Here is a 22,614-nt window from a genome sequence, read left to right as displayed (position 1 = left end):
GAGCATCTGTCTGTTCTCCGTGCCTTTCACCAGTTAAAGATACAGTATCCCAGTGCTTAATTGCAGAGTGCAAACGAAGTAGGTAGGAGGCTGCAGTGTTGGCAGTTCGGTCTCCTTACCTGGGCTGCAGTGTTGGCAGTTCGGTCTCCTTACCTGGCCAATACTACGCCCTTATTGCAGGGAATGTCTTATCCATAGCTCAGAGAGGGTCTTAGGAACATTTTTCTTGATTTTGTTGTTTTGCCTTTGGAATACCAGGTGGCAGATATCCTCAGAAGCTGTCTACAGAAATGACACCTCCTGACTGTGCCTCAAGAGTTTAATCCCCCCCTTATTTCCCCACTGTCCTTGAAAGTTACTCAAAGCACTGCTTAGCTGGCTGAAACAATCAGTTCCATCTAGACTCAAAGCCAAGCCTTAGCCTTGTCCATTGGTATAGTTGATGGCATCTGCTCTTATTTCATGTGGTGGTGTCGCGCTGAGTTCAGGTGAAGATACCACTTTCATAGGCCATTGAAGCATTCTCACCTGTAAGGATTTCTTTTAGCAAAGAACAGACTGTTACTCTGAAAACTCAGGTTACTCTCTGGAATTTAGCATCAAAATATCTTGGCTTTTCATGTTACTAACTGCTTGTGAGTGGCATATTTCTATTTATGGTTGGCTAAGCAAGGACTTTTGATGCAAATGTTCATAGCAACATTGACTTTCTATCTATCTCCAGTGAGATTAAGACTGTTTCTGTGAAAATACAGAGCAGTTTGTATGAGATACAATGGAATTGTGCAAGAATTTTCCCATATTGCGTTCAGCTTGCGCATACATCCAGAGATAATTAATTTAAGTAGTAGCAATAACTATTCACAGAAAAGGATATTTTGCAATAGTTTCTTAATCCTACATCAATAAGGGAAAATGTTTTCACACTGTTTCATTTTTATCTTGTGAGTAAATCCTTGCCATTTGAATCTGGAGACAGTGTAGTAGCAAACCACAGCCTAAGGAATTAAAGTCTTGTCAGGAGCTTATCTTGCACTGGGAGTTAAATATAAAGTCATTTTACTTTTTGCAGTAACTTGTTATTTTGGGGGAAGTCCCAGCTCCAGGGTTAAGGAGTTGAACCTGCCCTTCAGTGATGAATGAAACACTACACCTGCTGTGCAAACCAAATCAGACAGTGATTTCTGTTAGAAACGGTGAGACTAATCAACAGAACCAATGGCACTATTAAAATCCTCTCTCTCCCATCTTACTCTGACAGTTTTCAAATTCAGCCCAGGACAAAAGTGGGCAAACTGAGTTTGTATTTGTCGTTTCATGGCATCAGTCAGGTAAATTGGTCACATTCTACCTGGTTCCTAGTGCAAGATACAGCTATCTGAAAAAGGCAAAATGTACTGCTACAATATTTCTGTCAAAAGCTGTTGCAAAGACCAACAACTGTACGGTCCATGTGTTCAGCAGCCCTTGTCACCTGAAGTAATCTTCCTAAGGCAAAACCAGAAGCTTGTGGTACACTGGAAATTAGGCTTAAAATGAAGGAGCTCTGCCAGCCCAGCACTAGCCACATCCTAAATTAATTTTCCATACACATAGTAAACATTGTAGACCTATGGAGACATCAGAACATCCAAATCTTTCCTCTGAAGAGCATTATATTTTTTAGAAATGAACAGGTTACAAGCTACGTTAGGATGACTGAATCCACTATAGGTCTTTATTTGGCCCTGTTTAGAATCTAACCATCCCTCTCAAAACAGGTGAAATGGGGTAAGCTGATGCTGAGCAAGCACCAGAAATTTGTCCTCATACAGAAGCTTTTTACTGCTGTACAGCTAAATAATAAACTGCCTTGGTTTAAGCTGGCTTGGAGGCTGCAGTAAATGCATTTACTTGCCCTGCGTTTGAATCCGCGTGCTGCTTGGCTAATGCCAGTGGTGGAGCTCATTCAGCAGCCAACCCAGGTAGTTCAGGTTGTACTTCTGTATGCTCGAGTTTTCCTATGGACATTTCAAACAAACAAGCCCAAAGTGTTACAAAGGTTTGGGGACTTGAAGGCAATCAGGTGCTCTCTTTCCCCAAGACTCCAACATTTGAAGTGAATGCAGAGTGTTGCCAAGAGCTGATGCTTCAGGCTCCCGCATTCCTTTGCCTGCCTGTACTCTGAATTACAGCTGGAGCATCATATAGTCAGAAGACAAGAAAACAAGTAAAACTGCCCAAGTCAAGCAGGTTCCTGACCTCAAGCAGTCGTCCTGTATTCATGATCCTTTTTGGGAGAATGAAATAAAGTCTCCTGAATGCATCTTAGTTTCAAATCCAGCACTAACTCTCAATCTGGTGCTAACTCTAATGACAGTATGTGTATAAATGATGCTGAATTAAATCAGTATCTTAAAGAAGGCTAGCAACCAGCTCTCAGCCTAAAAAGTCACAAACAGCTCAGTTTTCCAACATTTAGCAAATTATTTGAAGTGCTGTACAGCAGCCCATGGCCGTCTGTTCTGATATATTCTTGGAATATACTTTCCATTTAAGAATTAAATGTGCAAAAAAGATGCTACCACATTTACAGGCCGATTACCATGTGGGAATGGAGAAGTACTTGATTACCTCTTTGTTGAATAGGGACTGTCTTGGTCTTGATCACATGGACATTACAAGACATAGCTGGTGGCTTCCAGGAGAGAACCCCTTATGCCTGGCAGTGGGTGTTGGAAGATGAGGCCCTGAGGACTGAGGAGAAATCACAGTTCAGTCTGAATGCGTACGCTGGGCAGGTTGATGCTAGCTGTAGTCGCTTGCCACATTAAGAAAGTTTCCTCATGGCAGTTTCAGGAACTAAACTAAACCAAAGCAGTCTTTAGAAAGGGAAATGGCAAAATTTGGTTTTACTGGTCCTGTAGCTATGGTGCTGAATTTGGAGAAGAGGGAGTACAATAGGGCTATTTTCGCTTCCCTGACATTTTGGAGCCTTCACACTGAATTGAAAGAGAAATTTTTCTTCCTCCGAGTTTGTCTTCTTGAATTCAAAGCTGTTGTATTACCTTGATGAGTACTCTCTTCAAGTCATTCATGTGGACTAAGATTTTGGACTTTAAATTATGTAAAACAAATTACTGGCAAGATGAAAGGAAATGTAATGGAAGTTGTTTGCAATGGATCCTGCCAAGTCAATTGTGAAAAGACTGGTTAGGTTTTGGTTGCAGCTCTTTTAATTATTGACTTTTCCAGATTTCTGTATGAGCTATGTAATTTTTTTTCTCCCCACGCTTCTTGCTTTATTTAGCTACAATCTCTCTCTTATGCGGTACTGTATCTTTAATTTGGGTGACAGTAGGATTATACCAGTTGGACTTTCTCTCTCAGCTGGGGTTTCGTTCCTCTCTACTTACACAAGGGTTGGACTACACTGTTGTGCAGTCCCAGTTTAATTATGTTTTAAAGGTGAACACAGCCTCACACGCTGGCATTAACGATATTCATGACTAAGCAAACCACTCCAACCGCATTTTCCATCTTAGGCAGGCTACTCAGATTCATTTTAGCCAGGGCATATAATGCATCTTGCCATGTCTATGTAACTTTGAGAGTGGATTTATTTTGAATGCGTGCTCATTTAGAAATATATTTTAATTGAAATGTTTAGTGCTTTATCTTACATGCATACTGTGCAATACCACAGTGTGTTCTTTTCCTTTTTTTTCCCCTAAGATTTTTTTGAAATTCTTAATGTTTCTTTGAGCTCCAAGGTGTTTCTGACTTGGATCAGTTCTGGTAGTAGTAATGCATTTTCCTTGCCTTGCGCTAACCAGAAGCAGCAGCAGCAGCACATTGCACAACCAAAAATCGTTGCAATTCGTGCACCCTCACGTTCACCAGCAGTCTGGTACTCCTGGGAGATGGAGAATGCTTCTCTCCAGAGTACCGAATTTGCACTTACTGTAAAGAATTGATAGCAACCCAGGGAAATAGGAATAAACTAGAGAGAAGAGCCCTCACCTGCTCCCACCAAACTCCACAGTAATTTTGCCATCAGCTTTCACAGGAACAGGCCATAAAAAACAGATCCAGATCTCCAGCTAGCACGGACTGGTGCCGCGTTCAGTGGAGCAGAGCGCATGGCTCACGAGCAGCTTTCTGCGGGTTTGGCTCTGGAACTGGGGTTCAATCCCAGTCTCTGCAATGAACTATTTTAATGTAGGAACCTGACCACTGTGACAAAGGCTTCTAGAAAGACAATCTGGAATTATTTCTCGATACAATTTATTGGAAAGCCATTCTTCTCCATGTTTACAGACTCCGTCTTTTTCGAGATTACATTCCATTTTGGTGTTTGGTGGTATAGGGGTTTAAACTACTCGCAGTTTCTGTGATTGTGTTGAAACCAAGCAATCAAAGGTGCTATAGTTGTCCACAAAGCACATTCCCATCCATAGAAGGAAATGTTAACTTTTTCACTAGTTATTTTACACAGTATTTTTTTTTATTTATATCAGTGTGTTTCGTATGTGTGCAAATGGTCCCGCCTTCTCTCATTGTACTAAGCTTTACAACCATTTGGTCTTTTATAGGGCAGCCATACACAGTATCTTGCAATCATGTGTAATTTCTTAACTTAGAGCAAGAATAAATCTCGTCTGACACGATTAACTCCTTTACGGCAGGCTCTACTGTTTGTTGTAAACACAATCTGTTTGTTCCACCTCTTGCATGGTTACTTATCTGTTTTCATATTGCTATGTTATTGTTCAAAATATCTATTTCTCTTTATTTGCTATGGGTTTTGTTACTGTATATGGAATGTTTTGTATTCAGCATTTTCTTACAGAGCAGAGTGGGAACAGTATTCAAGAACCCACAAATACCAAAGACCTTTCATGTAATGCACTGAGAAATAAACATACTGTAAATGAATATTATGTCAGGTGTCCTGTATTTACAAAGTTCAGAGCAAGTTCAAGCAAACTGCATCCTGAAATTAGGGTATCTGTTTTTCTTGCCTGCCATCTCAACTTTCTCTGACTATATGTTTGCAGGTCTCCTAAAAAAACAAGATTGTGCATGAAGACCCTGCTCCTGGTCGTCTTCCATGGGGTGGAGGGGCAAAAAGGGCCTTCATTAACTAAAGCCAAACGTGACAAGTTTCCTTGTCCGTGACGGGGCTGACCCTTCTGCAGATATTGCTAGACTACTTCAGCAAGCACGACAGCCACCTCAGAGGTTTGTCTCTAGGACGCACTTAGTCACCCCTCTGCACTCCCAGCCCCTCGAACCAAATACAGGGGCATGTCCTGCCTTCCTGGTGAGGCATTCAATTCCTCAAGCAGCCTAGGTAAGCCTTCAAGCAATGTCAAGTTGGAGCATCTTTCTTTGCATCGCAGGGCGAGGCACTACCTGGCTACGGCAGACTCATCCTGCAGGAACAGCCCTCCTGCTCCCACGGGAGTTTTCCGTCGGTACAGACCCGGGTCGCAGTCCCTCAGCCCAGCTAGGGTGCTCTGAGGAGGGCTCGCTGCAGCAGGCTGCCTGACGGGGAACCAGCCAGAGAGAGAATTCTGCAATGCTTAAGAGCGTAAACTAAAATCTGTTGTTATTTGCACCTTGCCTGGCTTCCTCACAAGCTCCCTTACAGTCCAGGGAAGTGGGCTAATCTCAGAGAGCAACGGCCACCCGGGCCCCCTCCTGCAATCCCCTGGTGCCTCCTGGGCATCTCCCTCCTCCGGAAGCAGCTGCTTTTGTCCCCTTGTGCTTTCTCCGAATTTGCCTCTGGACTTAGGTCTGGGCTTATGACCCCAGAGTCGTCACCTCATGTGATGGTTCAAACTGTTAGAAGAGGATGTGGTTAGAGACTTTTTTTTTTTTTTTTTAAAAACCTCCCTACTATAGGACCCATTTAGTTGCAACTGCCTCTCTCTTTGCTTTACTCTGCATGAGCCACGGCTGTAGGAGAGGACCTGTAGGAGAGGGCTGTTTCTGTCAGAGAGGTGACAGTTCTGGTTTCTGAACTTGTTTTTGCATCCTAACAAAAACAAGAGATAGATACGTAACTCACAGCCAATTTTTTCCCCAACTGATCAGATTACACTGCAGATAGGCAGTTACCAGTATTGTAGCAAAGGCTGAATCTTGTAAACACTGGGAAACATCCACAGCATCAAGGCCTCTGCTTCATACAGCTTTTTGCATCACTTTTGATAAGGACATACTCAAGGTTACTTGATGCCAAACATTCCCATGCAGAACTTCTCTCGGTCTCTCAGGGTGTATTTATCTCGGTTTTTGTGTCCTAACACCTCCAACTCCGATATATTTATGCTTGCAAAGAGTCCTCTGAGGGATGGCAGTTCTGTTAATCACGACTGTACAGACTGGGAGTTGCTGGATAAAAGACTAAATTAATTTCTCGGGATGTTTGTGGCTGCACTGGTCTGCCAAGCACCGAATTAGCATCAGGCCCATGTTGGCCTCTGGGTCATCATGGCCACTGATGAGAATCGCAGCAAGGGGAAACGGCGCTTTTCCCAACGCTTAACACAGCACAAGAAAAATCAATGATAGGGTTGAACAGATTGAACTTCTAGCAGGAGCTCATTAAAAAAATACATACACACATAAACAAAACACAGTTACTCTTTGAATACACTGTGTTAACTCTTCATTAAACACATGCTCAACAGCAAGTTGCCATACAGCTTAATTTTTAAAGACATACAGGCGTTAATGCTATAGTAAAGAAAGGCTCGGACAATACTGTTTTCTACCTTCACGCGGTTGTAATTGGTCTCCACGTTTCAGCCTGTTCTATGTGACTAGGGAAGGGGCTACCAGGAGTATCCCCACCCCAATGCAGCCTGAACCAGCATCGCTGTGGGCCCGTGCTCACAGACTGGGGAATTGGGGATGGGGAAAGCAGTGACCTTATATGAGAACAAACTAATCCTGAGCTTCCCAAGCAACACTATGGCCAGAAAGGCAACTACTTTGCTGTACACATTATAAAGAAAAAGCAAGCAGAGAGATTACATTACCCTATTTATCATTGCAACCTTTCTTATGCCAGCGTTCACCAAAACTGGTGACAAGTTTGTTCAAAGATGGATTAGAAAGTATTTGACTACTGCAGACATAAGGAAATAATTTGCTTGGCATCAAAGAGAGACTGGTAGCTGATCAGGCCTGATTCGTTATCTCTGAGACTCTCTATGAGAAAGGCAGAGAGAGAGAGAAACAGCTGTGCCAGAGGGCAGGTCTTCACACCTCCACCCTCTCATCCCCCTTAGGACAGGATCAAGCACCCATCGACAAAGACAATCTCTTCTTTTTTTTTTTTTTTAACCACATGACAAACTGGATGGCACACAGCCTTTGCAGCCTAGCAAGGAAAAAGTATATTAGCCACTATCTGGCAGATAAAAAACAACAGCGCGCTCTTGTAACGATGATGATAATTAACCATTGTAATAATTTGCCAAAGGATGTGGTACAGCTTTTACTAGTAGTGATTTTTCAAATTAACAGAAGACTTTGTCCTCCTAAATAAGTGCGCGTGTGTGCGTAAGTATGTATTTATCCCAGCTCTCATTCGGGAGAGCCATACTAATCAAACTGGTAGCGTCAGTGATCATAAAGTTGCAGATGGCCATTCCTGACCCTGCCCATACAGTACACAATACAGCTCCGCACCGCATAGATCTGCTGCTGTACACCATCTCTACAAATTCGCTAGCGCATGGGAACGAGACCTCTGTAGCTTCATGCTGGAAAGCGGCTGCCCTAAGCACATCTTTGTGCACGCCATCTTTGTGCAGCACCCAGCCATGCCTGGGCTACGACGACTGACAACCCGGCCCATGGGAAAGGGCTGCCCAGGTTGGAAAACTTCTGGCATCAAAATTTGGGACTGAGACTGGCCAGATAGCAAGGCAAGCTGGAGGTTCCCTGCTGATCACAGTGGTAGGAAGGGAAAGGCTGAGTCAGAGAGACCAGAAGCAACCTGTTGTACGTAGCATTGGTATGTCTGTGGCAGCACTCGTGTGACTGTGCCAATGAAAACCTGATCTATATATAACTGGATGGAGTTAATGTTCAGCCAGTAACTTTATATGACAGTTAAACTTTAGACTTAGTTCAGAAAACATACTGGCTGAGCAACTAACAGCGCATGATAGGATCTTGGCAGCAACCTTCTCCCTACTCGTCAACCACAAAAACATCTTCAGAAATGGATAGAGCCTGGGCCTACCTGATGATAGGAGGATGTGGGGAGAAGACTGTAGAGCTCCTGTCTCAACAAAACTACATCAAAGTGGTCAGGGTTTTTGACTCAGTAGTGAGAGAAGAAGTAGAAAAATTCAGCACAGGTAAGAAAAGGGCATCATCTTCTATTTAGAGGCCATAACGCTCCCTTTCAAGACAGCTGGTATTAGGTTGGAGATGCCACAGTTAAAGGCATGGGCTAGGAACCTGGATTAAACAGACGGCGTGAAGAATACCTTCCAGCTCAGAGAGATTTTTCAGCATAGGACTAAATCAAAGCAAAAAGATTCATAGTGTGTAACCCCAGGAGATATATCACAGGGAGGATCTAAGTCCCCACTCAGGGATCAGTTGTAAGGAGCAACATGCATGGGAACTTGGCTAACCCGGTTGCTTCTGCTCAACCAGTCTGACTAACAGCAAAGGGACAAAAAAACATGCTCCTAAACTGCTCCAACCAGTTATCAGTTCTGAGAAAAATAACCAAAAAATATAGACAATATAGAATCAAGATCAACATTTGCTGCAAATATTGTGAAATATATTACAGGAATAATTGAGAGAAACCTATAGTAGCCTCACTGTGCTGTACATAAAAAAGGAAGAAATGAGTCTCAGTAAACACACTCAAAGATATTAAATTAATCCATTTGATCATATTCTGAGAGCTGCCTTCTGATGTTTCACCAGGGTTGATTACAGTGAGATATGTTGGGGAAAAGCAACCTGTTTTACTGGATTTGAGAATACCTGCCCCAAACAAGCCAATGCAGCTCACCGTGGGCTAGGGCTCCCTCTCTCTGACTGCCCAAACCTTCAGCCTCCTTCGAAGGAGAGAGGAAAAAATGGTAAGGGGAATCCTGTCTGTTAGGAGAGGTCAATAGAAAAGAAATACACTTAAAGCAAGTTAAAAGACTCCCAGGGAAATACCACTATCAGAAATCCTCCCTTGGCAGGTGAACTCACCAGACGGGTTTCCTCAGGCTTCAGGTAGCCAACTGCCTTAAAAGCACCCATAATTGAAAAAAAAAAAACCCAAAAAACACCAAACCCCATTTAAACCTTAAGGAGCTGCCCTAATCCCTGCTCCAGGAGAGATCTGTGGCCTAACATCACAGCAAATCACAGAAAAATGAGGCAGAAGCAGCCCTGAGGGGCCATCCCAACGCCCCGTTGCTTTTGCCCAAAGGCAGAATCAGCTCAGCCACGACCTTCCTGGCAGATGCCTTTCTGCCCTGTCTCCAGGCCACCTCGCATGGCCAATTTCTGCACCATCAGGCTGTACTGTTGGTACAGTCTAATCTGCAATTTAAGTTCTCGGTTTCTCATCTAACCTTACAAGTAGAATAGGTTAATACCATCATTTTTTACAACAATCTTCATGATTTGAACAGCACCACCCTTTCCACTCCATGCTGTCTTCTCCTTCAGGCTAAAACAACTCTCGTGCACTCCTCTCCTCCACAGCTCACGCTTTCTGTATCTCTGATGGATTTATTTCTTCTGTCCTGCAAACTATTCTCCTATTTGTACCTGTCAGCACAATTATGCCTTTTTCACAGTTGCAAGACGCTGCTGACAGGAAATAGGTCCTGAGCTGCCCTGGCCTAATTTAATTCTTTCAGAAGACCTGCTGCCTCTTCCCTACTAAGCCCAACAACTTCTCTTTGTCCCTATCAAATTTCACCTTTTTTTTTTTCAGACTCTATTAGTTACGTTCAGCTTGTACTCTAATCCTCCAGCGTACTTTGAGTCCCTCCCAGCCTGATGTTATCTGCTGATTTAATGAACAAATCTGCCAGATTCTTGAGGAAAACAATAAAAAAGACTCAAATACAGCAATAAGCCCCGGAGAGCCCCAGGGCAGCCACCTACCACAGCTGGCAGTTCCCTGGGAACTGTAATTCAGCCAGCTTTGTGCTCATCCTAATGTGCCGTACTCAGACCATGTTTCACCAACTCTCTTATGAGAATGACAGAGTTTCCAAAGCCCTTCTAAAATCAAGATAGATGACATCGACCTGTTCCACAATATCCGTACAGCCTGTTAACTTGTCATAAGAACAAAGGATATTCATCTGACTTGATTTGTTCTTGACAAATCCATGTCAGCTGCTTCTATTCTCTTTATTATCCCACAGGTGCTCACACACATGTTGTTTAAGTGTGTGTTCCTGAGTTTCCCAGGGTTGAATCAAGCTGTTCTTTAATTTCCTGGCTCTTCTTTACCTCCTTTCTAAGCCCAGGTGTTTCATTTGCTCTGCTGCAGTCTTCCAGCACCTCCTCCAAAAGCTCTCCAAAGTAGCTGAGAATGCAACAAAGCTGCAGTGACATTCATCACCTCTTTAGTACCCTGGATAAAGGTCATCGGGCCTTATCAATTTGAAAATTTCTCCTGGTTCCTCCCTGCTTTTGGCAGAGCTCTCATCATTCTTTTGCTGGTCTTAATTGCACCAGCTGCCTTAAGCCAGGTGATGTGAAAGAGATTATTTAACACTTCAACCCTCATTACTAAGTAGCACCAAAATCCCCCCTGCCATGAGGTTGCTGACACCCTGATCCACCTTGCAGCAGGAGCATCCTCCTCTGAGATCTGGTCCTCCAGGCAAGCATATTACTTCTGCTACATGGACAAGGTCTTTCTTTTTCTGCTCTATTCTTGCCAAATAAACTCTGTGCTTTAATAATAAACTAATTTAATAATAAAACTCTTATGAGCAAGTCCACCAAATCTTGATTATGCTAGTTAAGAAATCAGCTTGACCCTTTTGTAAAACTTCTGCGCCTTCTTACGTTAGGATTTTTAGCAAACGCTCAGCCAGCTGACCTACTATCTTGAATTTTGTCTCTCCTTTGAGTTCATGAGGAATAACCCTGATCTTTCATCCCCTTGTCCTGGTAGTTGTTCACTGAGAGGTTTCCATGCCTCATAACGCTTCCACAGCTGGAGTCACAGACCTTTCCCTGGGTTACTTCAGAAATTGCCACTTGATCCCTGACCGCATGAGGCTCTCCAGGAAGCTGCCAGCCCAGGGCAGAGGAGACCTCTTCCCAAAGCAGTCCTTCGACTGCTACTGCCGTCTGGCTTATTACAAAAGCCCCAAGCAGTACAGCTTCCTAACCCCAGCTCCTTGCTGGCCTATTCACAACTCCAGAAAAGGAAATAAATCCCACTTAAACATTACAGCACTGTCTCAATGCAGGAAAATCAGCAGTAGATGCCAACAGTAGCCATGTATGGAACAGCTATTTTGAGAGAGAAGAGGGGGCAGGGAGAGATGGGCTTAAAAAACCACTTCTGAATGGATCAAAGGGAGGAATTTCCTATGAAACTTTTCAACCTGTTACATTATTTTCCCTTAACATCTATAGTATTTACAATCTAAATAAAACTCTGCGGAATGCCCCTTGAATTCATCTGGTGTTATTCCCAGGAAGCTCTAAAAACCTTGTATCTTAAGGAAATTGTCTGGCACAGCTTCACTTATTCACACGTACTGGAGCAAGTCCTGTAACCAGCTGCAGCCCTGGGCCAATGGTCTCCCATTCTCGCTCCGCACTGTCCTCGGATGCGTGCTGGAGATTTGCAATGGCGGCCACAATTATTCTGACCCACAGTCAGTACAAACCAGCAAAGTTCTGCACTGAATTAAACCAGATGCAGATCTGGCTTCTTGGGGCTCAAAAATAGGGATGTATTTTTCCCCTGGTGTGATGTATTCAAATGGCACACTCGTTAGAGTGTGCTTCAGCTTGCCCTGCAGAGAAGAAAGCTTTCCAAGCAGGATCCTCATTCTGCAAGAAGGTAAGGATGCTGATTTGTACTTTTTCCCCTGCATCTATGGTATATTATTTTTCTCTAGCTACCACTCATGTGACAGTGATGAAAGGAGACGTTCGAGACCACAATCTGCTCCTTGCTGCCACGCTGGGAGTTCACGTGGTTATTCACACAGCTGCTATTGTGCACTCCAGAAATTCTGTGCCCTTTTGGGAAATAAGAGCTGTCAACGTTGGGGGGTAAGTTCTTTAAAACAAGCAATTAAATACAACCTTAAATTCACACACCTCGGTGTAGTCATACAAGAGGCTACAACAAACATACCCTCTCTGATTTAATGCTCCCTTGTCCCCTGAATTTCACATGCACCCCTCTGCCATGAGATAAGAAAGGCTCCAGGGACCTTCCCTTTCCAGTGGGGGAGTTTCTGCCTTTGCCCCTCCGTCCTTGCTCAAGGCAGACTGTGCTGCTCCTCTCCACTGCTACAGCTCCATCTTAGGAAGTCAAATCTGAGCCCAGTTACTATAGTTATTCTGGTCAAGAGTAAAACTTTCGCTAATAGTGTCAGGGTGATTCAGAACATGCCTGTAGTGGTAAGAAACTGTTTAGTATGTGACAAGGACAGCAATTAAAAGTTAACTCCCGTTACAGATGGCTTACAGCTTTCCCAGGGAGAAAAATCTACACTATATACCAGTGCAAGACTACACCAGTTGAATTGCATCCATGCTACAAGGGAGTGACATTGTTTTAATTCTAGTCAGAGTTCACAACTATTACAAGCTACACATAACAGAGCTCCACAACATTTTCTTCCTATCACCAAGAGCTGATTTCATGTTAGGTGCAAGATCTGCCTAAAGAAAATTTGTTCATAAATCTAGGAAATAAGCACAGGCTATAAAAATAATGAAATCCCTATTACGGCAGCAATTCCAATGGCACCTCAGGCTGTTAGCTACTAAAATAGTTGTTAACCACAAGGAAGGAATTTTATATTTTTTTATATATATAACTCTCTCTCAAACTTGATTACTGCTTAGGGCTTCTACCATTTGCTGATGCATTCAAGGGCAACATTTAAATTCCATCCTTCTTTTCATTGCTGTAGTTGTTTTCAAAACCAGATGCTTTTAAGAGCCTGTATTGTGCATGTGTACTGAGAATATTCAGAGCCCGAGGGTTTCTGCTGCCTTTTAATGGCTCTGTGAGATCTTCCTCTTCACTGTCTGCTTGCTATGAACAAGGTACTTTAGCGTAGTGAGGTTTTTACAGATAGCAGTGAACACTGGGCAACTCCCCTATTCAGCAAACCAAACCTCTTGCAGATGTTTGCGACATTCCCAGAAAACCACACGCACAAAGTTTTTTCCGATGTGACTGGTGATTGAGTGCCTCTTTGAGGAGCACAGTTTGAGATGTCTTAACAGGAGCTTTATTTTCAGAGACAAACCGTTCTGCATTTCTGCCTCCCCTTGGATGGCTTCATGTAGACCTTCCTAAAATGAGGCTGCTGCCCTCACTAGGACTTCTCAAAATCTTGAATTAAGAGATTAGTCTAAAGTTTTCTATTAAAATCATAGCAGTTAAAAGAATAAAAATGAATTGTATTTGATACCTGCTGCAGACTTCATGGAAAAAAAATAGGGTCAGGAGAGGTCAACTATATAATCCTCTAGCTGGCTCCTCTGTGTAACTCAGGCCACAGAAATTCATCCAATTACTGCCTTAAGCCCAACAATTTGTGGCTAAATTGGACTATACCTTTTCAAAAAGACTTTTTGCCCAGAATTAAGGACTGTACATTAATGGGCTATCATGTCTTTCAGCAAGCCATAACAATGCTGAAGAGTACTAGTGTGGCTACGGTTAATTATCATTTCTGGCAAAAATTGACATCTGCTTTCTCTCCTCTGTTTCAACCACTGCTTGCCGAATCCTGTTATAGTCTTGTTGACTAGGTTGAAAGGTCCTCTTCTACAAGAATTACTTTTTCCATCTAGTCACTTAAAGACTTTTTAATCTGCTTTTTGTTAAGCTGAATGGATTTTAACTTGGCTGTTTCCAGCGATGTTTCTCAACAGGGGTTCTCAGTTAACTTTGCATATGTGGTAAGCTTATAAAGAAGTAAATTGATTACTTTCCACCAGGTCTTCAAATTGATTTATGCCCTCTAAAGTTATCCTAAGATCAGGATTTCCTTGATAATTTCAGATTATGTCCTTAACAAAGAGAACAGAAAAATCACAAGCCCGCCTACGCAAGATTTGCAGCAAGGCTCAAGGGCAGAGCCTGATTAGCCAGGTATAAATAGGATGGAGATTTCCGGAAACCAACCCTATGAGCAGCTTCCTTTGAGAGCTACCTTATCAGATTTGAAGGCCCTCGGTACGCAACCATGGTTATGCTGTTGTTATTGAGGTTCTTATAGAATCAACCTGAATCAAAATCACAATGAATGCAAAAACCATCCCTGGAAGAGTCATAAACCACTACAACTCACCCCCTCCCCCCAAAAAAACAATCAACAAACCACACAGACTGACCCACAAGTTCACCCAGAACAACCTTTCTTAAACTAAACCATGCTTCGGATTTATCTGGATTTCATGTGGACCTGTAAGCTGCTCTCACTAATTTATTTAAAATTCTGCAGCTATCAAGAGTCTGTTGCAATGATTTTCACCCTATGGTCATCCTGCAGAACTTCTATAGAGCAATATATGCAACTAAAACACCAATCCTTTTGCCAGAAGGCTGCAATTCACCATTTGACAGCCTGCCCATGAATCAAAAAAGATGGAAAACATGGAGTTTTGCTCTGCCAAGCTGCTGGCTTCCTTTTTGTTAGCAACAACTAAGTCCAAGTTAAGTCAGTTGTCAATAGCCACAGAGGTTAAGCCACATTATAGCTATAGAGGTAACTGCTACACTCATGTTATAAACCATCCACTCCTGTGCAAACATAATTGAAGAACTGCAGCCTTGACTGTGGCTTTACATCTTTTCAGCCATAAAAAAGATGGCTCTGTTCCATGTCAGAATCCCAAGCCTGGAAATCTCTTTTGATTTGCACAACAGGAATCAAGGCAAGGTGGTTAATGTTTGTCCTTCCCAACCTGCCCCACAGGTACTGAAAATGTGTTAAGGACCTGCTGTGTCCTGTACGTCATCTACACAAGCTCCATTGCTGTGGTGGGACCCAATATATCGCACGAGCCCATGTTCAGGTAAGGCTAAGCAAATCTTCTCCATCACTCTGGATTTCTGGTTAAACAGCAATGAAACTGCAACCGGAATGAGATTTTTTTTTTTTCCCTGTGGCTACAAAGGTGAAGATATGTGTTCCCCTTCCTGTCTATGCCTTTTTCTTGAAAATCCTTCTTTGCTGCTCTTTACTTTCAGGAACCACGCCTCTTCCCAGTGGATACCACTGTTGAAAGAGTCAGTTGAGAGATGCATGGCCCAACTGCACCTCCAGGTTGGCCCCCGTATGTACAGCCCTGCTCCTCTAAGCCCTAAAATCCGTTTCAGATAAGGTCTCAGATGCTTAAGGTTTGTGACACACCCAAGTTGCATCCTGCTGTTGGGTTAGAGTTTTTGCTCTCCCCTCACACCAAGAGCACACCTACCAAAGGGTAGGTGATGCTCTACTGTTACCAAACGCTCTCCCTCCTCTTTTCAGCTCCATAGTGAATTGCTAGCAAGCCCGTGCCCAGCTGCCATTACCAAATGTGGTCAGATGTATACAGATTATTTTAGCACTGTCTTGGAACAAAGTTAGTTGGCCACATAGTCTTAGGGGACAGATGCATTTGGTGTGAAGTTGCCCTGCAGTATTCCTGTGTAGTTACACTCTTCTGTGACCTGGATCCAGCCTGTAAATTGCACCCTTCTACCCCTCAAAATCCTTTTTTTTGGCGACATTCTTACGAGGGCTAACTCCTGGACTTGACACATTTGGGCATTAGGTTCAACCCATCTCTTCTGCATGTGTCTCCTAGGAGACTGACCCACAGACCCAGATGAAGCAGCACAGCTTTAGAAAACCTCCTGCAGCAAAGTTGGGATTTGGAGCAATACAAAGACAGTGGTCAAAATTATGATTTGGAGGGGTTTTTTTGCTTATAGATCTTTACTATCCAGAACTGACTTTCACAATCAGCTGACACTCCTGCTCAGGACTCAACATCTGCATACCTTTTATATTCACGGGGCAACAGTACGTGCACCTTGAGAACTGGCCTGGTATTTCTGAAGATCAGGAGCTGAAGTTTTAGGTTAAGTTTGAAGTCAAGTAGAGCTAGCTGCGGTCTGATACACACCACTGTAAGGCTCCCTGCTGCTTTCAAGCATGGTTGTAGCCATACAGACTGCTCAAACCATGGAAACTTGTGTGCAAGGGGAACTGGCTCAAAGTCAAGTTTTGTCTCTATACGTAGCCAGTCTAGACACAGCTGGCTTCAGTCATTTAACTCTAGAAATTTGAACCCAGATAGAAAAGGCTCCTTAAGACATAACTTAAAATGTCCTACAAGCCTAAATTTTATACTCGCAAGTAAGATAAGGCATAACCTAGTTGTTTTGAAAAGTATTTAAGCACCCAAACCTGTAGAATAAATGTCTGGCTTATGAAAAAAATCCATGAGAGCAACAAACCTCAATCCACTTGGGACCATAAGCACTAGAAGCTCTGTGTCAGAGAAAACTGATGGAATTTGGTCATTAGCATATCTAAATCATGTCTAAAAACGAATGCAGATATAGGCACATCCTTGTTAGTATTTCAGTCCTGTGACTTAAGAGATAGATGCGAATAGATGGCTTGAAAAATCTACCCCAAATCTTGCCTGAGAGGACAGTCCTTTGGCTCGTAATGATGACACCAATGGGTACAAGCAAAAACCCATCTGGGCTGATGCTCATAGAGCTCCACATGAACATCCTTTGCACACCGACTCCCAATCCTTCCCCACCACAAATGCAAATAAAGCCACCACCTGGAGCCTTTAACTCATTTTGCATAACACACTCAGGTTCTCCCATGACGCTGGGAGAAAGCCCGAGAGAGTAGTCCTCATTCTCCAATGACTTTTGATTTTAACCTAAGGGAATTACATAATGCAAAAGAGAGAAGGGTCAGACCCCCAGTAAAAAATTACACCACTTGTCTCAATAGGGAGCCCAGTGATGACTGGAAGGCAACATAATATGGCTCTGTTTTCTAGACTGAAAGCACACGTGATGTGGCTTTCTCCTCCTTCTTCTTCTCCTCTCCCCCATTCCCACCCAATCTGTTCTGCTCTTCTCCCTCACAGTCCATGATCCTGCCTGCCTGCCTTTTTCTTCTCTGTCCCCCTTCTCCATCATTCCTCATATAATTTTATTTAACTCACTTTTACGTGCTCGGGAATTGACACAGACAAAGCATGATTAGTCTCCGGACAGGGTGATGGGTGCAGGGATAATGCTCACACCTCAGCATCCGACAATAATAGAAAATGCCTCTGTCAGTCTCAATCCCCCTGAGACAGCCACCGCTGAGATACCTTCTGACAATGCTGCTCCAGTCTTATTAGCGTTCAGTTATCTGTGATCGTTTTGAAAAGCAAGAGCATTATGCTGAGCTCTTTGTTACTACCAGGCTTCAAAAGGGGTGGGGGAAGGCAAACACGAGCAGAGCTCTGCAGCCCAGGAACAGCAGGCAGGTTTGCTCCTTTGTGAACCTGCTGCTTTTTAAAAGCTTTGCATGGCAAAAAATAAATTTGGATTAAAACAGAGAAAGCAATTAAAACTAGAACTTCTAGATAATCCCCATAATTGTCTTGGGCCTCTCTCAGGCTCGCAACAAACCACGCACAATCAATCTTTTGTCCTTCTTGTTTTCTGCTTTGCCTTTTGCTCATCACCCATAAACAGAGGGAAGGGGAGGAGGGTTTTGTGTTAAAAGCCCAGGGTGTGTGAGAAGGCTGTATTTCTGATGCTCCTAATTTATTTCTGTTGCTGTAGCACAAGAAGGCCTCAATCTCAGCTGGGATATCTGACACATAAGATGCTAAACTGCTGAACAGGCAAGAGAAAGGCAACAGCATTATCCATGTTTTACACACAGAGATCTGAGCATAGAAAAGAGTAAGCAAGTTGCCCAAGGTCAGACAGGGACCCCGAGTCAGAGCTTGCTCTCTTGAGGCCCGGTGTTTGACAAAAAGACCTCTGCTGCAGATTTGCTGCATCAGCTCATCACAGGCCACTTAACCCTTCCAAGAGGTACATCAGAGCCCCATCTGCAAAAGGGACCATGATAATCCTTCATTGCCCTGCGTGTGGGTACCCCATGGCTGGCAGAGTCTGGTCTTTGCCTAGGGTGAATTTCTCTAGGAGAGCAAAATATAGAGTAAATTAATTTAAAAATGTGAAGAGAGTCTCCTGCAGCGCGGAGAGGGAGAGCGAGCCTATCCATGCTAGTCACGGCAGCAGGGGAGCAAGTGGATGCTATTTATGGAGGGTCCTTCCCAATGCTTCAAGACAAGGTTTCTTCACTCCCCAGCTCCTCCAAAGCCCACTGAATCTGCTTAACCGAATCCTGCAATGGACTAATGTTGATCTAGAACCACTGGGACAAAATGCCAGCGCCCTGGTGGGGAATAGAGCTGTTTTCTTGGTTCTCCTTAGAATAATTTCAGGGCCTGTGAGGCTGGTTACATTCGATCCCATGGGCTTTCCTCCCTGCAGCTGTAAGTTAGGAGGCTGAGGAGCAGGTTGTCTTCCACAGTGGCAATCAAGTGTCCCCAGCATGGCAGTGAGCTCTTCTTGCCCTTAATCATGGGTGCACTTCTTTGCTCTTCCCCTTGAGTGTAATTTGCTAGGGGAGATGAAGGAATAATCCCAGCACAAACCCACTGATTGCATGTCTTCCAGGAGATCACTAGCAGCTCTACTGTATCACCAGCAAATGTCTCCCAACTCTAATCAACCCTGTGATAAAATTAAGCAGCAGCTTCTCCTTTTAGTTTATGGCTCACGAGAGGCTTTTCTCTACCTCTAATGAGAAAATGAAGTAGAATTGCTCTCATTTTCCTACCCTCCATCTTCTTGTGCTCTTTTCACCTTGTTCAGCCACTTGTGAGTTGCTTCAAAAGGTAACTCCACTGCCTTCTAATTTGCCTGCCAGAATATTGTTTGTGTTAATCACACTATTAGACAAAAACAAATCCAGCTCTCAAAAATCAAACCATTACCCTCATGCAAACTTGCCTATAAACACCCAGAACCGCCAGGTATTTCTTGAGGCCTTATTTCTCCCAAACTGCAGAAAGAATCTCAGATTCAAATAACTCACAGCCAGTGGTAAGTGCCTGGAGAGCAGGGATTGTGGAGTAAATCACGCTGTGACAAATGTCTCCAAGCCCTGTGCTCTACTCCATCGTCACCCACTGTCTCTCACAATCTATTTCAGGGGAAATGAGGACACCAAATACAGTGGGGAAGTGGAGCTGCCTTATGGGAAGACAAAGGCCACGGCAGAAAAAACTTGTATTTGAAGCTAACGGAAAAAAGGTACAAAAATCAATGGCAGCACCCCTGGTATTACAGCATGGGATGGGTGGAAGGAGAGAGATGATTAGTAAGACCCCACGACTCATATCTAAGTGTGTATCCAACTGCTGCCTTCACTTGACGTGTAAACCAAATTGCCCTAAGCTTACTAAAGCCCAATATCCCCACGTTATCAGGAAGCCACCAAACACTTGCAAGATCAAAGGGTACTGCCCTTTGAGCCTGTGCTTTAACTCCACCAGAAGGAATGTGACTTTGGAAAGAGCTGTGTTAAATTATGGCCTAAGAAACCATGTTCACCTAGTTCACACTGCATAAAGGTGTAATTTGCAGATGTGCTTGAGTGATTTAAGAATCGAAAATATTAGTGTATCCAGAGTCAGCCACCTACCTAGGTTAGCTGGCTAGTCTTTTTAGACTTGCAGTACATTCAGCAGACAGATGACTTCTTTCAGAGGATGAAGCAGAATGTAAAAATGACATTTGTGTCCTAAATCACTGGCTGGAGCATCTCTCTCTCCCTGTTACAGTTTGAGGCCAGCCAGCTTAGCTGGCTTCCCCTGGTACCAGATTTTGGTTGTTGCAAATACTCATTTATATATCATAACTGCAGGACAGTTAATGCCACTAGCACCCTCCATCCAACATCTCTCAGTGAGTATCACATGGGTGTAGGTGTGCTATGGGGGGAGAAAAAAAGAGTTCAAGCTGGGCACAGGCACCTCTTTGCATTTTTAGGGACCCAAAGCAGGTCCTAAGTGTCCAGAGCACCTCTGCAAATGTTGACTCCTCTAGCCTAATATTCCCAGGGTTTGTTTTTATCTGGCTAACACAATATCACTGTGGAAGATTTAATCTCTGAATCCATAACTCACTAACATCCCTTCCTGATTTTACAGATGAGCAATGATGGCAAACCCACAACCCGCATTATCCGTCCAAGCACAGCGTACGGGGAGAAAGCAACGTTTCTTCAAGAGTTGTATTTGCTTGCCCAAGCGAGGAACGGTGTGTTGAACTACCGAGAGCCTGAAAACACAGAGTGTAATTACACATATGTGGGTGAATGGATGATTGATCTCTTTGCATGTGGTGCTACCAGGCTGTTTTAGACACAGAGGATTTTACACGTCAGCTTAACCATAATGTTCCAAGTCAGAGAGACGAGTATGGCAAATGAGCACAAATATTTTTATAACCACAAAACTTAGACTGGCTAAAATAATTTTTAAAACAGTTGTTTACATTCTACTGTTTTTCCTCGGAAGGGTTGGATTTTTTTTTCTTCTCCTCAACATAGGGAAAATGTTCTTTAGAAAACTGGGAAAAAAAAAGTCAGCGGAAAAAGGGATAGAGAGCTAATCTTTCTTTTTCTAAGTAAACATTTCAAGGGATATATGGGGGGAGAGGGATATTCAAGCAGTATTTTTTAAATGTTTTTGGCTTGAAAAGACACTTAATTTCTTCTTCATTAGAAGAAATTAAACTAACTCTATTTGTACAACTCCTTGGAAAAAAGGCTGTACTACAAAACTGACTTTAGGAAGCACAAGAAACAACTCACAAAACTTATAGAAACAGTTTGTTGTGGTGTTGAATGCACTTCAGGGGAGTATAACTCACCATTAAATCATGTGGGGTTTTAGTTATTTCTGTGCAGCTCACTTATACGTCTTTTTCCAAAAGTGCAGATAACAGTAGTTTGAAAATGCTGTTAGAGAAGAATCAGGCCTAGATAAATCAAGTGACTTCCTTCAAAGGCTCACAGCTGAGCCAGGAATAAAACCCTTGAGCATTGCCTCCCATTCATCCTGCTCTCACTACACAACACTGCCCTTTCGCTTCACATGAACCAGTATCACAAGGCACATTAATTGTCCAGCTCAAAGGGGAGACCAAAGGTTTAAAGGATCTTGGAAGCCTGGATTAACTACTCAGTCTCTCTACAGAACAGCTGAGTACCATGATGAGTGCTTTCCCTGCTTCACAGCACTGAAGCCAGCAGATCCAACCTACTCGTTCTACAGTAAACAGGAAAATTTAGCTCCTCCTAAATACCTGTTTCTCCCCCCCTCTTATTTCTCCAGGGAATGTTGCATGGATGCATGTTCTTGCAGCAAGGAACTTGCAGCTGAAACCAGACTTACTCGCAGGACAAGTGTGTTATTCCTATGATGACACTCCAACAAGAAAAGGTTTTCTGATAAGGCATCAGCTGTTGTCCTCTGTGGATCCGTCAGTAAGACTAGGCTCACACATCCCTTACTGGAAGATGAGGTTAATGATACTAATGATATAACTGCACAGGATAATCAAGGTCACCTAGTACCCTTTCTGCAAGCTACAGCCTTTCCTAAACTTGCCTTTACTGAACACGATAGTCACCACCACCACCTCCTATGAGATAGCCAAAGTCTCCAGGCATTTTGGGTACAAATCCCTCTTCCCCTGGAAAGAGAGCAAGCCTAGAACTGCACAGTGGTGGAGAGCAGCTGCAGGGAACCTGGAACCGCCCCCCAGCTTCATGAAAAGAAGAATTAAGCAGCACATTTAGGGTAAGGATAGAGCTTATCATACCAGCAAGCTTCATCTGAACTTCACAACATGTAAAGACCTTTGGCAGAAATTTTGCAAACACTAAGCAATCCTGGTACAGAGACAGAGAAAGAGCAAAACTCTCAGGCTGCAAGTATATACCCTTGCCCTGCCAACAACTCAGCTATTTTAAGTGTGGTATGAAACACTGGGGTCTATTTGAAAGCATTCTCTTGCAGGTACGTGCACACAGATGCAGGGCTTGCTGGCCTTACTCATTCCCACGGTGCCACCACTGCCCAGGGACCACTTGTGGGAACAAGAGAGACAGGTTCAGATGAGAGATGGCACACAGCAAACACCTTTTTGATAAAATTAGTTACCCAGCTTTGTTCCACAGCCTGATGAGCCTCCATTGCTTTCCATACTTAGCAAATGGACCTCTCCATTGTCACCATGTCTCGGGTGGCTAGTGGGATGGC

The 22,614-nt window shown here is 43.4% G+C and overlaps 1 pseudogene across 1 annotated transcript; it reads left to right on the top strand.

Moving 5' to 3' along the window:
* The first annotated feature begins 8,164 nt into the window (after positions 1-8,164).
* On the top strand, positions 8,165-22,138 carry LOC309411928 (3 beta-hydroxysteroid dehydrogenase type 7-like; annotated as a pseudogene). The gene is made up of 6 exons: positions 8,165-8,363; positions 12,123-12,279; positions 15,171-15,270; positions 19,497-19,597; positions 20,497-20,659; positions 21,685-22,138. The product of its transcript is annotated as a 3 beta-hydroxysteroid dehydrogenase type 7-like (transcript).
* Positions 22,139-22,614: the final 476 nt, after the last annotated feature.

Source organism: Phaethon aethereus (genome assembly GCF_964289735.1).
Source record: "Phaethon aethereus genome assembly, chromosome: 19".
In the NCBI taxonomy this organism is placed as follows: domain Eukaryota; kingdom Metazoa; phylum Chordata; class Aves; order Phaethontiformes; family Phaethontidae; genus Phaethon; species Phaethon aethereus.
Note: the sequence above shows the minus strand (reverse complement) of the source record. Positions and strands in the feature narration are given on the sequence as shown.